The sequence below is a fragment of the Sceloporus occidentalis genome, unplaced genomic scaffold (assembly GCF_023333645.1).
Source record: "Sceloporus occidentalis isolate IW3139 unplaced genomic scaffold, rSceOcc1.0.p SCAF_4, whole genome shotgun sequence".
Taxonomy (NCBI): Eukaryota; Metazoa; Chordata; class Lepidosauria; order Squamata; family Phrynosomatidae; genus Sceloporus; species Sceloporus occidentalis.
This window is the reverse complement of record NW_028316984.1, coordinates 157055212-157071659: the sequence shown is the minus strand read 5'-3', so window position 1 is coordinate 157071659 and position 16448 is coordinate 157055212.

Genomic DNA, 16448 nt, shown 5'->3' with positions numbered 1-16448 from the left:
GATGTTTCATAAAAAGCCAGAAAAGTATGGTGCCCCACATCCCATCAGCCTGGTCCTATCTTATTCACTAGAACTCTGTTCTTTGTCATTTCTCTATAATCACTTCGTATCTAACACAATCCAAAAATAAAATATATTATTTGCAATTTAGGAAAAAAGCATTTAATAGTAGCTGGACCTGCTACACTTTTAGTGAAACTGCAGACATGATAGAAGCTTGGAATAGATTTTGCAAGCTCCGTAAAAGAGGCCTGTTTGCATTAGAATGATGTCAGACAAATACTTCTGAGATACATCCCACAATCTACTTTTATTTTGTTCCAGAAGTAATTATATCAAGAATTGACACTGCTGCTTTATTCTTAGCCAGTTGGGGAGAGGGGAACATGTACATGCCTAGCAACCATTCTTCTCTTGCTTCATTTCAAATTCATCTCTATACTATAATAACAGATAGAAAAAATATTTGGGACAATGGAATTGCCAGTGATCTACTACATCTGTGACATGCGCACATTCAGACTGGAGATAGACTATAAATGAAATGGAGCACTACTTATACTGATTCCTAAATTCTTTCAGCAAGTTTTACAATAGGCTTCCACAACCTGATGTCTTCCTGATATTTTGAACATCCCATCAGGCCCAGCCCACATGACCAGTGGTCAGGAATTGTGGAAATGCTGTTTCTGAACAAGAAGATTACAGTAATCTGTTACAATAGCCACTAACAGGAACTGTCTCCCATGACTTTGTCTAACCTAATTCCCTTGTAAAGGCTTCTAATCAAAGAGCTGTTGTTGTTGTATGCCTTCAAATAATTTCTGATTTATGGTTACCCTAAGGCTGACCTATCATAAGGATTTCTCAGAAAGATTTGTTCAGAGGAGGTTTGACATTGCCATCATCTGAGGCTGAGAGAGTGTGACTTGCCCAAGGCCAGCCACTAGGTTTATATGGCTGTGACAGGATTTGAACCCTAGTCACCAGAGTCTTAGTCCAGTGCTCAAATCACTACATTCCACTGGCTCCTTGTCTTATACCAATAATCTTATAGCCCTATGCCTCTAAATCTTATACCAATGAATAAAATGTTAGTTCTGTATTATGTAAAGTACTTTTCTTTTTTCTTTCTATTCATGCATCACCAAAACATAAGGTTCATCACCAACTGACAGAACAAAAGAGCGTGGAGATTTGCTTAAAGTTGTACATAGTAATGTATATGTATAAAGAATTAATGTAATTCAGCAACATAGCTATGAGAAGTGGGCAAAATTAGTGCATTCCCCCCCATAGGAATTCTGATCAGAAAGTGTGTCTGAAATCGCACCTGGAACTCTTATATTTATTGTGTTTGCATTCAGTTGGAAAATTTAATGGGCAGGCAGAGTTCTTATTTGGGGGAGCAACACTCTCATTCTACCCACCTGTCCCCCCACTACACCCCTACTGTAATTTGCAATACATTTCACCATAGTGCAGTATACTGAGATCAGGTAATCTGTGTACCTTTTTCTGTGTGTTGTTGATGGGCAAGTTTAAAACCCCACTACTCTCTCTTACTATGGTTCTTCATTCTTAAACCAAGCTTGAACAAGATAACCCTCGTGAGAGAAGATGATTTTCAACATAAGACCTCTCTGGACATATGATCATCTGAGTCTTGAATCTACTGCCAATTAAATTAATGACTTCATGTCCCTATATTGGGAGAAATAAGAAAATAAAATAAGAATTATTATTATTATTATTATTATTATTATTATCATCATCATCATTGGATCCTGATATAGAAATAATCTGTCTCCATTTATTCTTTAATCACAGTATTTAAAATGTAAATGCTGCCATTTTTTGAAACACATAAAATTTGCATCTCAGTGATTATTTTTATTAAGTTTTGTAATTTGAGAAAGAAGCTTAAAATGTGTAAATTACATTACATACAAATGAGATCTAATGCTGTACAAAGACTATCTCCTCATAAGGAGGCATTGTCACAATACAAATCATTCTCTTGATTGCAATTCCCTTGCTTCAGTGATAACAGCTTACATGCATGTTGTGATTAGTCATAAGGAGCAATAAACATAAGGAGAAAATATAATCTGATATTTTTTTAAATCCTATTAAAAGTCAAATCAAGCCTAATTAGATAATCATCAGATAAACAGCTTGCTGTTATTTGGGCTTGTTCTGAACATTTTTAAAAAGAAGAATTTAGTTAATAGAGTGCAAGAGTTATAAATAATGTAGTCATAAATGAGTGAAATATCTCTGTTTACTAAATGCCTCCCCCAAAAAAACCTTGCCACCACTCTCTTACTCTAAAAGTTATTTTTTAAAACATAAAAAACAAGGAATGATTGTACATCTTTGACCTATAGACTTTGCAGTCTCAACTGAGTTTGGGTGTGATTTTATCTTTTCCTACAGGCTAGCTATAAATGCCACATTTGTCTTTCAACAGCAGTTGCTATGAAGGTGGTAGAAAAACAAGTTAGCAAAAAGAAATACTAGTAATTTCAACACACTAGTGTTGGCAAGATTCTCATACCTCATTTTTTTTTTGTCTTGGGATTCCACATTCGGGCTAATGATCCTTAAAACAAAACAATGACTCTCCATCAGTTATTCCAAAGAAAGAGTTCAACTACTTATGTATGATGCTTAAATCCAAAATTTTGGAAGGAGCTTTGTATTTTAAAAATTAGTATAATTTTCTATAGATGAATGCAAATGGAAGGTGGCTCATGACATTTCTGTGACCCAACATACACCATTATCATGGAAGATATCATAGTTGCAATGGGCAGAGAGTTCCAGAGTCTAAGGGCAGCTTATTTACTTACATTACACTTTGCAAACCCAAGAGCTGACAATGGTATCATAATTTGAATTTTAGGCTGTACACATTTGGGAGCACTCACTGTTTTTGGTTGTTTTACTTGTACAGCACCATGTACATTGATAGCACTATATAAATAAATGATCATCATCATCATCACCAGCATCATCATCATCATTATCTCCTTAATACGGATTGAATCCAAATGTCTGTGTTGCAATTTAACCTATTACTAAATGAATTATGATTTATAATACCTCAAACTCTCACTAATTTTTTATCCACTCAGGATGACTCAGGATGACAGACCTTTGGACTATATAGCCATCATATTTTTCATCCAGATAGTTGCCATGGTGTATTCAGACTGCAAGGGAGAGGGCACTAGGACTAGAATCTTGTTGTAATCATGCTTGTAATCATGCTAGTGTGACAATTGTGCAAGTAATTGCACTTTCTCTGAGGTTGCTACATTCAGTCCCTGGTACAGCCAATCATTCTGCAAGCACACAGGGAATCCTTTCTCACACTTTTGGCCTTTGTGATATGGGTGTACTCAAGGCCTTGGCACCATTGTATGTACAACTATGGGATCCAGTGTGACTATGATCTAGTGTGACTATCAAAAAGACCACCTGCCCTCTCGATCCCTGCCCATGCTGGCTAGCTATCCAGGGAGGTGAGGCAACTATGAACTTGTTAAGATCAATAATTAATGCCTCCAGCTTGCCAGCAAGACTGAGTTTGAAAGCAATGGAGAGAAAGCAAGGAAGATCAGCTGTGTCTCTGAGAATCACCAGTACAACAATTGCCCTAACAACTTGTCAAGACTGATAGAATCATAGAGTTGGAAGAGACCGCAAGGGCCATCCAGTCCAACCCCCTGCCATGCAGGAAATCCAAATCAAAGCATCCCCAACAGATGGACATCCAGCCTCCGTTTGAAGACGTCCAAGGAGGGAGACTCCACTACACTCCGAGGAAGTGTGTTCCACTGTCGAACAGCCCTTACTGTCAGGAAGTTCCTCCTAATGTTGAGGTGGAATCTCTTTTCCTGCAGCTTGCATCCACTGCTCCGGGTCCTAGTCTCTGGAGCAGCAGAAAACAAGCTTGCTCCCTCCTCAATATGACATCCTTTCAAATATTTAAACAGGGCTATCATATCACCTCTTAACCTTCTTTTCTCCAGGCTAAACATACCCAGCTCCCTAAGGCGTTCCTCATAGGGCTTGGTTTCCAGACCCTTCACCATTTTAGTCGCCCTCCTTTGGACACGCTCCAGTTTCTCAATGTCCTTTTTGAATTGTGGCGCCCAGAACTGGACACAATATTCCAGGTGGGGCCTGACCAGAGCAGAATATAGTGGCACTATTACTTCCCTTGATCTAGACACTATACTTCTATTGATGCAGCCTAAAATCGCATTGGCCTTGTTAGCTGCCGCATCGCACTGTTGACTCATGTTCAACTTGTGGTCTACTTGGACTCCTAGATCCCCTTCACATGTTGTCTCCTTAAGCCAGGTGTCCCCCATCCTATATCTGTGCATTTCATTTTTTCACCCTAAGTGCAGTACCTTACATTTCTCCCTGTTGAAGTTCATTTTGTTAGCTGTGGCCCAGCTGGGGCAGCTTACTACTACTGTTATTATATAGTATGATGTTTTATTTGTATTTTAGCAGAAGGAGGGGGGCTAGGGGATTGGGATCATGTTACTACTGTTTTTAATGTTATATTGGACTATTGTTACCCACCTTGATCCTCGAAAGGGAAAGGCGGGATATAAATAAATATATTATTATTATTATTATTATTATTATTATTATTATTATTATTGGCTACATTTAAAATATATCATGAGGTGGATTGAAACTCTCACCATTCCTCACTGTTGGCTATGGATATGGCCAAGGCTGCTGAGACTTGCAGTCCAACATCTGGAAAGCCACAAGATTCCCACCCTTGGCATACAGGATCTGTCCTTGTATTTGGCACTAAAACAAGAGCAAATATTTAACAGGTGAAAACTACATGCAGTATATTAATCAGTAACTGTAGATGGTAGCCATCCACAATTGCTTATTCAGTCACTTCAGGATCATTTTCATCAGGCCTTGCTTACTGATTTACCATAATATCTAGGATGGAGACCACCACCCAGAGACATTCTAGTATAGTTCTCACCTCTTGACTCACTGGTTGTTATTATTATTATTATTATTATTAACCTTTATTTATGAAGCGCTGTAAATTTACACAGCGCTGTACATGCAATCTTTTTAGTTAGATGGTTCCCTGCCCTCGGGCTTACAATCTAAAAAGACATGACACAGAAGGAGAAGGGAGTGGTGGAGGGAAAGGGTAAGAGGTCCAGCAGTTCCTCTCTACCTCCAAGGCCTGGACCAAGGCAGATGGACTGGAGGGAGGGCTTGGCTTCATAATGGATGGTTAATCATTTTCCAGAGAAAATACATACTCTCAAGTAGGATAATGTATTCAGTGGGGCCTTACTACTATTTCTTCTACTACAGTTCATGTCTCATTGTACCACACTTATAAGTGACCTTTCTGTTATTTTTCAACCTTTCTTGAGTGCTGGATTTCTATGTGTTTCAAAGCTACAGAATCATGCTTCTCATTTAAGGGAGCATTGTTCCTTGGAGATCTGGTTTTTCAGGTTTGTGTGCTCCACCATTTACTCTTTTTATTAGCTGTGTGCACACTAGGCTTCCACGCTATTCTTTTCTTGCCTTGGATAGAATTTTGATGTTTAGACATCTGCCTTGCCCCAGATGTATTTGATGGCAAGTCTCTCCATTTCACTTCCAAAAACATTGCAGATTCATAACAAAATCAAGGTATGCACTCTGATGCTGCAAGGTTCTTTTCATTTTCCAAGGGATTTAAACTTCTGAAGCCTTTCTTTACATCCTTTCTAGCAGATACTTTTCTAAATCCCTTTAAGCAAACATTCCATTAGTAGGGGAACTGTCACACTGGTTACCCCAGTAATAACTGATGGAGTCCAGAAATCAGTCCAAACTTCTTTTCATACTGTATCATTTAACCTGGAGTATTTGTCTTAATCAAACTGCAATAAACATAATCAATTTGCTGCTAACAAACTTCATTTTAAGAGCTGTCACAATTGTCAAGGGGTAGCAGACCTCCCGCAGAGGCAACTACAAAGTTACCAAGGAAGCAGAAATAATACATTTTAGTTTGAATATGCTTGTGTAAGCATGAGCTGAGATCAGAGCATGCCAATAAGATCACTACAGCTACAGTCTGGTGTCTGGTGTCTTGCTGTCTCTGTATGCTGGTCTTACAGTAAAGACATCAAAGCGCCATTATGCTGATGCACTAAGAAAATCCTTCCACAGTAGCTAACCTGGAATATCAGAAACATGAATTTAAATGATTTTTAGTGTGGAATATGGCATTAGCGTTCTAACCATAAATGCTCTTATTTGTAAATGGTCAAAAACTTAACTTTTAAAAGCTGACTTCTAGACCTGTGGTTTTCTAGTGAAAGTAGGGGATCTCAATGCTGCTGGATTTACTTAAGAGTATTTATAACCAACCAACCCCCCTCCCGCCCTTTAACCACAAAGATTGTCATTGGCTTACAATGAGTTAGCTTTGACAAGTTTCGCTGCCCTCAGGCTTACTGTCTAAATAAGACGCAACAGACAAGGAAAAAGGGATGGCGGGTTGGGAATTAAGGCCAGCAGTTCCTGGCTGTTCTTCTTCAGAGTGGGTTTCTTCCAAAGTCGGCAGTAGGATGTGGATGCTGAAATCTCTTATGAAATCTGTTGAACAGTAATGCAGCAATGCAATTGTAATATGGAGGGAGGGCCTCTTAACAATCCTACAGAAATTGAGGTAGGTGTTTGAAAAAATCTTACTCATCCTTAGGGTTGCCATTCATCAGGACCTCCAAACCGGGACAAATGTAGGACAAAATGTTCAAATGTAGGACACTTTTTTTTTTTGGTGTGTCCTACATTTGAATAGGAGCCTCCGAGGCTTTCCCTCTGGGCCTGGGCCCCGCCCTCGGCAGGGGCGGAGCCCAGGTGGGGAGGGACTCATCCCCTTCAGGGAGGCTTTCCCTATGGGCCTGGGCCCCGCCCTCGGTGGGGGCGGAGCCCAAGCGGAGAGGGACTCCTCCCCTTCAGGGAGGCTTTCCCTGCAGGCCTGGGCCCCGCCCTCGGTGGGGGCGGAGCCCAAGCAGAGAAGGCCTCCTCCCTTTCAGGAAGGCTTTCCCTGTGGGCCTGGGCCCCGCCCTTGGCAGGGGCAGAGCCCAGGTGGAGAGGGACTCATCCCCTTCAGGGAGGCTTTTCCTCTGGGCCTGGGCCCTGCCCTCGGCGGGGGCGGAGCCCAAGCGGAGAGGGACTCCTCCCCTTCAGGGAGGCTTTCTCTGCAGGCCTGGGCCCCGCCCTCGGCGGGGGCGGAGCCCAAGCAGAGAGGGCCTCCTCCCTTTCAGGGAGGCTTTCCCTCTGGGCCTGGGCCCCGCCCTTGGCGGGGGCGGAGCCCAGGCAGAGAAGGACTCCTCCCCTTCAGGGAGGCTTTCCCTGCAAGCCTGGGCCCAAGCGGCAAGGGAAAGCCTCCCTCAGCTTGCTATATCTCGCCCGGGAGCAGGGGCAATCCCGGGGGCGGGGCCAAACCGGGCCGTGACCGTGTGGCCCTGCCCCAAACCGGGAAAGTCCCGCCCCCAGGCGGGATATGGCAAGCCTACTCATCCTGGAACACAATTTAGATTGTTCAATAGATTTCATAAGAGATTTCCCCATCCACATCCTACAACCAACTCTGGAAGAAAGTCTCCTTATCCATTCCTTTAACCCCTCCCACAACTAGACACTATTTTCAGTATAAGAAAATTATTATTAGATAATATATCAGTTTCCCCATTTGCTTCATACTGTCCCAAAAGTAGTGGCAGAACACCTGTTTTGTATGCAGAAGACTTGAGGTGAATCCCTGGTATTTCCAGAAAGAGTGTGAAAATCACCTCTCTGAAACCCTAAAAAGCTGATTCTGTTCCACATTGGCAGTATGTGGTTACATGGGCCTACATAACTTCCAACATTTCACAGATGAAAACCAGTTTGTGTCGAAGCAACATCAGAGTGTGGTTAAGATTGCAAGATTTATTGATGAGGAAGAACACACAAAATAGGGGAGGTTGCAGCAGTTTGCTTTTGTCAGAGACTCCTGCTGGATTAATTGAGTGCAAACTACTTTTGCACTTTCAACTTAGTTTGTAGCAACAGCAATAAGCTGAAGAGAAAGGGGGAGAGTCAATGCAGCCAAGAGAAAGTAGGACATTTTAAAAGCAGTTCAAAAGTGGGATCATAGAGGATTAATGAGGACTGTCCCTGACAAACTTGGACAATTGGCAGGTATGGAACAATAGTCTGACTCAATATAATACAACCTTTGTCTCTGCCTGTACGTTTGCAATACTCTTCTTCAAATGGCTGTTAGATGTTCAGCAAGAATTTCTATTTTTGCCTGATAAAATGTTTCAGTATACAGTTTAAGACAACTGTGTTAGTTCCTTGAGGGCAAAAATTAATAACTTTCTTTGCATTAGTTTTCCATTATTTTGCCTCAGTGCTGCACAATTAAAGAGTCTGCCATGTGATTTGCTGGGTTTCCCAAAGTTTAGGATATTAATTCTGTTCATTTCCTATTGTTAAATATCTCCAAGACATGCAAAAAAGCAGAATCCCATTGTCCTTTACTGGAAAAGGATTTCAGTTCACCCTACTTTCTATTCACCTCCTCAAAGAGAAAGCCAAATCATGTTGCATAAGACTTAAAACATACACATGCTGTATTTGAAAATACTGGGGAAACTGCAGCATGACTAAGAGTAGACAGATTACTCCCTCCAATAATTTATTGTTGCAAGTAACATCCGAGCTGCTACATATTTCTCCCAAAATTAGCCAAAGCAAGCATTGCTCATGAGCCAAAAATAGTGCTTTGTGTATCAAAAATTTGCATTAAAATTACTGACCACATGTATTTAGCAGTAAAAGTAGTGTAAAAATAAAATAATCTGCCTGGAGGGGAACCCACATTATTTTAAACTGTGTTTATTTATAGAAAAATGAAAGAAATCTCTGGGCTGCAGGAAATAAACCATACTGGGTTTTTGGATTTTAGGCCAAAAATAATTTCTTTAGTATCGCTTTTTAAAACGATAAAAAGGGCAACAGCTGCTTTCCTAACAAACTTGTACAATAATATATATGGACAAAAAGAGAAGTGATGTATTTATATTCATATCAGAAGATATTCAATCCCAGATTATAAATAAGACACAGCTAATAACGTACATTAGCAAAGGGCAGTCAAGCTTCCCCTTGCTGGAAGAAAACCACCATTGAACATATGACCATAACAGAAGGGGGGAATTTGCCTAAGATCTAAACCGCAATGCATAAAATGAAGACAAAACAAGTCAACATTGTGCATACCACATCTGCAATGTTTCAGTTTGGCTTCCTAGAAGTACTTTCTTGCTTGGCTAAGATATAGCAGCTCATAAAATATGGTTCTGTGTCTATAGGTCTGATAGAGAACACAAGCTGTTTTGAAAGTTTTGGCAGAGATACAACACAAAATGAGTTGACCATCCCTTCTTCCAAATCTGAAACAGATGAAAGGGATAACAAGGGACAAAGCAGGCAGATAAACAAAAGAGCACAGCAAAATGTTGTATAATCCCTTTTGAATTCCCTTCACTGATTATGAAGATCAAATTGGAAATAAAGGCAAAGTATCATAACAATTTGCAAGGGAAAATCACACTTTAGGAGCTATCTTAGCATGTGACTTGCCAGCACAGAATGGAAATTTCACGCTAAGATATAGTAGAAGAGGAAACTGAACCTGTTCCCTTCTAGCCACTTTTACCTTGTCTCACCTTATGAGTCTTTTCTCTTAATTGGGCCAATTTTTTGATGCAGAGCCAAGCCAGAAGCAAGTAGCTGGAGGGATGGGAAGGAGAGCAAGCAGAGGGAAAATGCAGTACCGCTATAGCATCTACACTTCCTTTGCCATTGCCTTCCTCTGAGGCTGAGAGCATGTAACTTGCCCAAGGTCACTCTGGACTTTTTCACATGGGAAAAATTGGAAGGTTAACCCAGGGTCAATCCGGAGTCATCCATGGTATTTCACTTAATTTCGCAAAAGAATATCAAATGATGGCGAATGCAATCGGAAGGCAATCCAAATGCAATTGTGGGTCATCCCAGAAATAGTTACATTTGGAAAACTATCGAATGGATAGATCCTTTTCCACAGCGAATTTGAAGTCAGTTCGAATTTGTGTTAATATGAAAGGCATCTCTACTTCGGCCATGGGATTCCTCCCCATTAGAAACAGACTACAATTCCCATGATCCTTTGTTGTTGCGATTTTCCTTCTTGTACTCCTGGCTGCTGAGAACAAAGCAGCTGTTTTGGAGGAAAGATTGAAGGGGGGGGGGGGGGGGAGAGAGGACAAACCCCCTGAGAAAATCTTGCCCAGAAACCCCTATGATAGGATCTGGCATAAGTCTGAAATGGCTTGAAGGCACACAGCAACAATATAAAAACTCAGCTTAATGCTCTGACAGGAAATGTTTCCAAACAAGAGGAGGAGGGGGTCTTTTTGGCTGGCTTCCAGATGCAATCCTGTCCTCCCTGTGCAGGCGCAAAAATGCTAATTCACAATGACGAAGCCAATGGGTAAGTGCTCATGTGATGAATGCATTCACATTTCCACTGTTTTCTCTTTGGGATGGACGCTGTGTTGATGGATGCAGTGTTGTCTTTGCGTGTGATGAGCTAGTACGTAATTTCATGCATTTTCGAATTGGCCCCACTTTCTTCTTCTTTCGGGATGGTGGTACATTCCTCCCATGTGAAAAAGTCCTCAGTGGGTTTCATGGCTGAACAGGGAAATGAACCCTGGTCTCCAGAGTTGCACTCCAGCACTCAAAACATTATGCCATGCTTGCTGGTTCACATATACACATTCATAAGTCTTTGACTACAGGTAGCATTAATAGATAACTTGCATGTGGAAAATCAGCCATCATAAATTTGATAAAGCTGGTAGAAATGATCAATAGATCTATTTTAGAAATTATTCCATATGTAATGGAGAGAATTAATCTTTCTTATCTTGGGCAAGTCTTGTCTGCTGCTGCTCCTAGGAAAAAAGAGCTTTAGAAAGAAGAAGAAATTGGGGCCAATTCGAAAATGAATGAAATTATGTACTAGCTCATCACACGATGATGAATCCATGGGGATTCTGTGAGCTGTACTCTAAAAAGCAACTTCTCCAAGTGCTAGTGTTAGAACTGGGAACAGGAACACAGATTGAGCACTGGCAAAGTGGGGACAGGAGGTAAGACCTCTGCAGCACTGTAACCTTTGAACAAATTGTTTCTTCTATCCATCTGTCTAACTGCTAAACCTTTTCAACTGTACAGGTGGATATAAATTATTTGGCAGATTGGTTTTGGTAGATGCAAGAGTTCATCTGTGTAAGTATCTAACACCAACATCAATTGGCTGGTTTGAGTGCAATTTTATACTAGTCTTTAGGAAAAGGGGAGAAAAATAAAGAACAGCACAAAATTGCATTGTAGCAGTCATATGAATATATAACCAAAATATAGGCTGAAACAACTATAGGCAAGTATATTAAAGCCAATATAGTATTTACTAACTTATTTATTTGTTTCTTTGTTTCAATTGTATGCCACCTTTCTCTCAAAAAAGGGATCTAAGGTGGCTCACAAATATAGTATTGTTCACTGGCATCCTTTAAAAAAAATACTCAAATCTACTAGTCTGTTAGCAAAGTTAAAGACATCTTATGCACTGTTGTGTTTTAAAGATGCACATGACCACATGAGAGAATCCATACATATTACATATACAGTCACCCCTCTAAGTTCGCAGTCTTGAGAACTGCAGATTTGAAAATCTGCAGAGGGGTGACCCCAATGGAGGGCGCACGCCCTGCACGCACATGCCCCATTCAAGCCTATGGGACTTGAATATATGCGAGATTTGGAACTCGCTGGGGGTCCGGAACGGATCCCCCGTGGGTTCCATGGGGCAAATGTATCTACCTTTCTGATTTACAGTAGCAGACAAAATGGCAACAGTGTACTCAACAACACAAGGCTCATATAAAAAGACTTGTCTTATGTCACTGTCCCAAAACTCTCCTGAAAGTCTATAAAAGGGATGTGTACACCAAAGATCTACAGCCCTGAGCCTGCAAGATCTGTGCAGACCAATTGTTCACCTGGACTCCTGGAGCTCTCTCACTCATAGGGTCGCCAAAAATCAAAGTCAGCTTGGAATCAAATAACAAACCAAACATATAATTGTCAGAGGCTTCAGGGCTGGCAAAATGTTTACCAACTTTCCTCATTATTTAACATGATTTGATGATGCACATTAGTACAGACAGCAGTTTGTTAAGTACTCATTGGTAGCCATTAAAAGGTAATTGATGTTGCTAATGACAACCACACAACAGCCACAAACCAATCAAAATCCTTAAAAAAAAAAAGAAACTCAAGAGCTGTAATTCCTATATACTTAGATCCTTATTTTGTATGAAGATACACTCAAGGTTAATTTGCTTCCCAATCAGTAGTTTTATTTAAAGCACTAGCTAAAAATAGATCCTTTGCAAAACCAGCTCAAGAGAAATAAATATACATTTAATTGCACTAATAGCACAATTATGTGACGTATGCAATTACCCCATGACTACTCTTCCTACTTCATAGGAAAAGTTTAATTGCACAGCATGGTTGGTACTTTTGCAGAACTATTTTCACAGCATCACATCCAGCTGGATCTGAGCTATTACTGTTATTCTATCACTGAGCAATTCAGTTCCCTAGGTTACAGTCCCCCACACCATCAAATACAGTATAGGGAGGGTTTTTTTTATGGTGTATCAAATTAGAAATTATACACACAAACAGTCTTCTATTTTAAAAAGAAGGAAAAAAGCAGCTATGGGTAGAATAAGAGTGGGAAAAGGACAGCTTAACCACTTCCTCACCAATCAATTATCAGGTCAAAACCAACTGGCTGTGATTTCCGACTATATGGGGTAGTGACAGAATCTACCCCATGTGGAAATCCCCTACAGAAAAGTACAAGCATAACTGTTAACAAAACCTCTGATAGTGTTCCTTTCCCCCAAAGCCTTTTAAAGCTATCCAGTCCCCCTTTTCCTCCTCATCCTCAGTCTAGCAGGAGGTTTTTTTTGCACTCTCAGCATTAGGAGCATGCTGAAGGAGGGATGGGGAAGTATAAACCTTCTGTATTGCATAACAGCAGTGTGTCTGCAGTAAACAGTGCAATAAATAAAACTTGAGCTGGGAAAATAAGATTCTTCTCTAGCTAATCCTACTGTAGCCACATGTGCCTGCCTAAAACAGTTAAGTTAAACAGTAGCTCCCCCCAGAATCCCTTACCAAGCATGCTTGAATAGCAAAAAGAGAGAGAGCAACACAGATAAGCCTACATCATCAGCTTAGCACATTAAAAAAAATATTTATTAAGTTTGACCACTAGGATATTAATAGAAAGGTGTAGGCTGCACAAAGAAAAAGCTACCCCTGGATACATTTTGGAAGAAGCTTCAAGTGGTCTACAAAAGTTTCAAAATGTTTTTCTTTTCTTAAGAAAGGCGGTTTTATTTCATATGCATATATTGTTAGAGTTGAATAAAAGGTATGTTGGAACTTAGGGAACTGTTGTTCTTTCTTGTGGCATGGGAATCTATTCCTGTTTTCCCCCCCATGTTATTTCTGCTTCTGGTAACAAATTTTCTTTAAAGAAGCAATGTCCAGGAAGACATCTACTTCATCAGCTGAGGTATGTGTGTGTGTGCCTTCAAATCACCTATTTATAGTTAAATTCATAGGGTTTTCTTGGGCAAGGAATACTCAGAGGTGATTTTGCCAGTTCCTTCCTCTGAAATACAGTGTGCCCACATCATACACGGGCATGATATACATTGCTTTCAGCATACGCTGAAAACCGCACCGAAAGGAGTAGTGCCACCCCCCCAGAAGGAGCGGTGCTGCACCCCAGAAATAATGCCATGTACACGAGCCCCATTAGTTTATGCAGAATATCCCTTGCGTGGGGGTGTGTGTGTGTCTGGAACAGATCCCCGCATAAGAGAAGGGACCACTGTATATCCTACAGAACATGGTATTTGTTGGCAGTCTCCCATCCAAGTGCTAATCAAATATTAACCTTATTGCCTGTAATTTAATAAAGAAAGCTCAATCCTATACATCAAGGACAGGCAATCTTGGCAGGCCAGGGAGCCACATGAGCCCTCCCCCCCCAGCCCGAGGCCTTGGAGGGCCACACTGCCACACACAATCACACAAAAAAATAATCCCTTTTGCCCCAGAATGCACTCCAGAGGCAATCTGCCATGCTTTGGGGGTTCCTTGAGCTATTTAGCAGTATCCATGTTCACTCAAGAGTAAGCTCCATTGAGTTTGCATAAAATTTCAGTCTTAGATAAGATTTGTCAAGAGTCTATGTACGCCTTTGAAAAGGTACTAATGTGTTGTACAAAATACATTTTCGGTGTATTTTAGTGTTTCATAGGGCTCAAACATACAGGCCAAAATAAAGCTGCTTTGAGTCACTTGGAATATATGCTGTTTAAATGCTGCATGAATCCTAATAGGCTGGAAGCCATGCTAAAGCCATGCTCCAGTCTGAAGGACTAGAGCGCAGCTTTGGTCCAGTTTCTGGCCTCTTAAGATTCGTGTGTCATTTAAACAGCATACCTCCAAAGAGACCTGAAGCTGCTTTATTTTGGCAGTCTGTAACAGGCCATAGTGATGTATTATATGACATAATTAAAGCTTAAAGGGAACACAGGTGATTAATCAACATCATGCCATATTATAACTCTGTTATGATTTTAGGAGTGAAAATGAACTGGCTATAAGCATTATGTAGACATGCCAAAATGGCATTTTTTGCCCAAACTGATCACAGCAACTGCAGCTGGAGGAAGGCTAATTGTTCCGATCTTGAAAAACTAATGCATTTTTTTATTTTAAAGGCAGGCACTGAAAAAATTATTGGTATTTAGTCCTAAAGGTCTCATCTAGGTTATAATCAATGCCCTGGTGGTGCAGTTGGAGCCCTGGTGGCGCAGTGGTTAAATGCCTGTACTGCAGCCATTCACTCAAAACCACAAGGTTGCGAGTTCAAGACCAGCAAAAGGGCCCAAGCTCGACTCAGGCTTGCATCCTTCCGAGGTCGCTAAAATGAGTACCCAGACTGTTGGGGGCAAAATTAGCTTACTTGCTGTTCACCGCTATGATCTTTGGAATAGCGGTATATAAATAAAACAAATTATTATTATTATTATTATTATTATTATTATTATTATTATTACACAGCTGTGAATTACTTTAGAGTGTATAAAGATGTGAATTAAGCTTTAAAGATAAATTTATAACATTTTATGGATGCATTTGGCAGAATTTTTATCCAAACTCCAGTAAGTCAAATACGAGTAAGCACAAGAGGATGACGTATGTAGCTTTGTTCTCATGATCTGATGTCCCACAGGTTGAAATTTGGAAAATGCTTCCGAATTGTGGCCAAGTGCCGTCTCCATTACAACAGCTGGTTGGTGCTGTGACAGCTTTCAAATTCAGCACTTTGTCTGGTGAAGCACTGTCAGGGGAAGACAGAAGAAACACCTTGTACCACTGAATAACTCATTCATACTAAAAGATGTTCTGCCCAACTTTTCCTCACTGGATACTTGATTTGAATGTAAAAAAAAAAACCTTCATGTTAATATTACAATGTTTATGTCTGGTCTTTTGAGTCCATGGAGAAGTTCTTTTATTCAGCTAGCCTATGTTAAAGAATGAAGTGGCAAGAATTCAATTGGAAGTGTGAAATGTAGATTTATTCACAATATCTTGTTCAGTAGAATACTGCCTTGCTTATTTTGTGTTATCAGAGCCAGGATGTCATGTTGTTTGAGCACCATCCAGTGCTATGAAATAATAAGATACAACTGTGTGAAGAGATGCCAGCACATACAGATGTATGTGTGCTTACGTACGTACACACACACACATACACACTGTGCTTTATGTAGCTTGTGATCCTGGATTCCTTCTGTGACCAGCACAATCAGCACAAAAATAATGATGCATAACTTATGGGAGCAAAAAAATGTGGGCAAAGATTTCTTAGCATGTGGTAGGGGAAAATGACAATTAGGTATTTTGTTATAGATTTAGGACTATTACTTGCTAGTAGGAATATTTTCATAGATGCAGTCATCAGTAATTAATTTTTATCACTTACCTCCTCCCTCAGCAACCTGATCTCAGATACAGCTAATTTTAATTACTAGCTTGTTGCTGAATTTTGGGCTTATTTAGGCTCAACAGGATACAAGGACATGAAACAATCTGCTTAGACAATTACAATAAGGAATTATCTTTTGATTAAACATCAGCTGATAAATAGAAGACTGCATAAAAATCCTGTTCTC